Source organism: Pantherophis guttatus, chromosome 15 (genome assembly GCF_059756535.1).
Source record: "Pantherophis guttatus breed Tessera chromosome 15, ASM5975653v1, whole genome shotgun sequence".
NCBI lineage: Eukaryota > Metazoa > Chordata > Lepidosauria > Squamata > Colubridae > Pantherophis > Pantherophis guttatus.
The window spans coordinates 17820707-17825110 of record NC_142077.1 but is presented as its reverse complement, the minus strand read 5'-3'; positions in this window follow the sequence as shown (position 1 = coordinate 17825110).

Sequence of the window (4404 nt, the reverse complement as noted above, 5' to 3'; positions counted from 1 at the left end):
GTGAGGCTTCCTCCACCTTGCAGGAGATACAAAAGATGGCAGCCCTCCAGATGCAGAACCTCCCCCCGTTATTCAGAGACCGAAGCCCTGATCGGAGGAGTTTCTGGTTTGATGGAGCCGTTAAAAGGAATCCTGGTTTTCTAGACGTCAAGGGGGGAAAGTGAGAAAATTGGGGGGGGGAGTCGGTTGATTGGCGCGATGCGTCCTCCGCGGGTGGGAGATTGAAGGGGCGACCGCAGGCGAAGGCTGCTCCCTAAGGCTCCTCTCCAAAGAGCAGGGAGGGGTTTGGGGAGCGTGGCGCAAAGACTTCAAAGCCAGTGGAAGTATTGTGTGCTTTTGTGCGGCTGGTGTGTTGTGTGGCTGGTGTGCCCTGTTCTGACTTTAGCCGGGTGCAAGAGAGAGGGACAGGCAAGGGGCGGGCACGACAGCTGTATGTTTGGGCAAGGCGAGAGGCGGGCAGGGAGGCGCTTTACTGTCCATCCGTCCCTCCGTTCATCCCTCCATCTATCCATCCGGGTGTGTCTGAGACTAGGTTGAGTGTCCATCTCTCTCCGTTAAATAAATCAATAAAGAGAAGGTGGCATTTCTATTTAAAATCCTGTCCAAAGGTCTCATCCAGGCCATCCTGGAGAATTAGGAAGCTGCATGAAGTCTGTGTGGACTGATGGGAAGGGAAAGAGGGATCAAAGGAAAAGGGGGAGGGGAGGGAGGGGGAGGGGACGAGAAAGAGGGATCGAAAGAGGAGGAGGGAGGGGGCAGGAAGGGAAAGAAAGCCTGTGACCTTTCCTTGACTGGATGATTTTCTGAGTACAAACAACTGAAGGAGAATCAGCCTGACCTGCTCAAAACTCCCGAGATCAAAGCAATCGGAAGGCCGCCCTCTTCAGAAGGGACCCCCTGCGGCTGTCTGGGCTTCCAGGCATTTGTTGATTCCCCCCTCCCACATCCTCTCCCCCCACATTCTCCCCCTCCCTCCCGTCTTTTCAGTCCATGGATTTTTCTTCCCTCACCACCTGCCATCAGGTGTCCACAGCATATTTGTGACGTTCCCTTACGCAGCTCTTACACAGCAGAGCAAACCCCACCCAGCCAGTCGACCTCAAAACCAATCCAAAATACCCAGGAGCTGCCAATCATCCACGGCCAGATCGAGGTCGGTGCCATAGTTGGAGAGAAAGGGATTCAGCGGGACGGCCAGTCTGAGAAGTTTGAGAGAGGAAGGGAGGGTCTCCAGGGACTGAAGGGCCCTCATGAAGGGGCCTCTGCAGATTCCCAGAGCCGGGAGGTCTGGATGGGGAGGAACCGGGTCCGCCTCAACTCAAACAATAAGTGGGTTCCCCCCCCCCCGAATCTCAGCAGCTGCATCTTTTCTCTCCTTCCCCAAGGCAGAGGAAGCCCCTCGTCCAGATGTTGCTGTCTACAGCTGTGGGAGTGAAGAAGGGCCAAGTTGTCTCAATCACCCCCCCCACCTCCATTCCCAATAAACCTGACCCCGAGATCGGGCTGGGAGGGGAGGTTCGGGAGCCCCCAGGCCTCAGCCCAGCTGCTGTTGACAAAGGCAAAGGGGCTTTGGTTCTGGCCATGGGCACAGCCCCCCTCTTGTGCAATTGTTACTCCAGGGGCCAATCAGGGTTCTGGGGCGAGGAAATCCCAAAGGGCCACAGAAAGTGTTGGGGTCCATTGGAGTGAATGGGGAACTCTGCAGGGGCCACAGAGACCTACCCCACCCCTGGCCTTCTTTCCACCTTCCTTCCTTCCTTCTCCCCATCAGTTGGGCACTTTGGGGGAAAGAGATTTTCCGCCTTTGGAATCCGATCTTTTCACACATCATGTACCGGACAGCCTCTCTCCTTCCCAGCTGCCCCGTCTGCCTCCCATGTCCCACCTCCCAAGAGAAATCTCCCAGGAAATGAAGGGAAGCCAGCCAGTGTTATGAAAGGAGTGGGCCAGAGGATCCAGGACAGAAAGCAGCAGGAGGGGAGATGATGGACTGAGGGGGACCTGAGTGATCCACTTGATCCCATTAACCTTGGACAGAGAGAGATTCAAAGGGGCCTGCAAGAAACTCCTGCACAGTTCACAGTTGAAGGATAGGAAGCCAGTTAAGCATCCCTTCCCTTCGTTTTCTCTTCCATCCCTCCATCCCTCCTCTCCCTCCCTCCTCCTTCTCTTCCTCTCTCCCTCTCCCCCTCCCTTTCTCTTCCCTTCCCCCTCCTTAAGACAGTTAGCAGGTTAAAGACCTTCTGTGTGCTGAGCTTCTTGGGAACCTTGGAGGTCCTTCCCTCCGTTTTCCACCCCCATTTCCCCCCTTCTTTTACGCCAGAGACTTTGCCTGAGGCCTCTCAGAATCCCCCTTTTAGCTTCTCTTCAAAGGTCCCCAGTTGCTGAGGGGTCTCTGAGGGGGCACCCCCAGCATCTCCCCACCGCTGGATCAATGAATAGGACATATCACAACATGCCAGGAAACCTTTCCTGGGCTGACTTTGTCTGGTGCTGCTTCAAGGGGGCTCCCTCTGGGGGTCTGCCCAGCCCTTCAAGGGAAGGAAGGCCTCGCATTGGGAGCCCCCTCCTTGGTGGAGGGGCTGAGGAGGATCCCCGTAAGGAAACAGATCTGAAGGGTCACAAGTCATCTACCTACACCTCACTTTTAAAATTAAAGTTAAGATCAGCAGAGATCCCAGTCCATCCTTCCTTGCCCAGAATGTCTTCTCCTCCACCTTTGGCCCTTTGCCTTTTCTATGGAGAGGGGGAGGAGGACGGAGGGCAGCAGGAAGCCTCGAGAAAGCCCTGAGATGCCCTCACCCACCACGGATTTTCTAAAAAAGCTTCTGGAGGCCATAGAAGCCTTCATGGGAATCCCCTTTCATGAAGACTGGCGCTCTGCTTTGCAGCACCCGAACTCTTGACTGCATCTTTGCTTTCGGCATTTAGTTTTTACATCCAAATCGGCTGGCAGAGACCTTGATGGATGCATGTCAAACTCTGGTCCCCCATCCCCTTCTTAAAGGCAGATCAATGGTAGGATGGAGGTAGAAGACTAAAGAGACCTCAGCTCTACATGGATGTCTCTTCTGACCAAAGTTTCAGGAAAAAGGCTGGGACTAGCAATAGGCTTTATTGGTTGAATTTTAATTGACCCATCAGTTTTCACTATTGTGACTGTTCCTCTAGCTCCTTTAGGACAGAAATATGATTTATTTGCTTATCATTTTATGTTACTTTAAATTATAATTTGCCCCGGCTGTTCAACAATTATCCCAAAGGATCATTAATCTTCATCTCTCTTATATAATTCTTTGTTGATTTCCTCATAAAAACCTCCGTTGCAGAAAGAATTCAGCAGAACAGCTGTCTGGGATTTCAGTTTAGGATTGTTTCTTTTTTGGTGTGTATTTCACACCAAAATAAATAAATAAATAAAGTAAATTAAAAAATGAAAAGTGTAAAGAATTTTCCACTGTATTTTTTTCTTTCCTCCACCAGAGAATTAAAATAGCAGTTTACAGGCCATTTAATTTTCCTCTCTACAATTTCTGCCTAAAGCATTTTCTCTGCTCCTCTTCCATGCCTGGTTTATCTGTGAAGGGCTGGAGAAGATGTCCAGAGAAAGGGGACCTGGAGACTCTGCCCAGGAGGAGGTTGAGGGGATCCTGGCTAAAGGCAGCCGCATCATTGACCAGGTCACAAACCTTCAATGCTGCATAATATTCATCCAGGTCCAACAAGGGGGTGAATAACGGGGGGGGGGGGCACTTTCAGGTTTCTAGGAAGAGGCACCCATGGAAGCTGTTCTGCTCTCTAACCACACAGATTGCTGATCAGTTGGTAATCAATTTTTATGTCTTATAATGGCTCCTAATTGCAAACAGGATCCCTTTGCAAATTCCATTCTAAGGAGCTAAGAAAAGCTCTGATGGATCAGACCAAGATCAGTCTAAGATTCACAGTGACCACACAAATTCCTCTGGTTCTCCCACAAGCAGAAGGCAGAGAGACTTCTGGCTTTGCCCAACATGGAACATGTTAAGGTGATGGATCTAGCCCAATAACTCACCAGACACAGGTATATCTTCTGTCCAGCTCTTTATTGCAGGCCTGGACTATTCCTAGGCCCATTCAATTGACAATCACTGACCTTCCTCTATCTCTTGCAGGTACACATCTGGAACTGCTGGATGGCCTCGTGGTGGGGCCTCTTATATCCAGGGGGAGGAGTCAGAGGTAAGGTGGCATGATGGGATATGTGGTTATGTTAACCCTTGCAGGACTATGGTGGGAAGTAATGCGAATGAATTAGACACTTAACTTGACAAAAACCCCTCTAAATGTCTAATTGATGGCAGGCACATGATATTTACATATACACGTTACATACATAGAAATACATGGTTTACATACAAACAC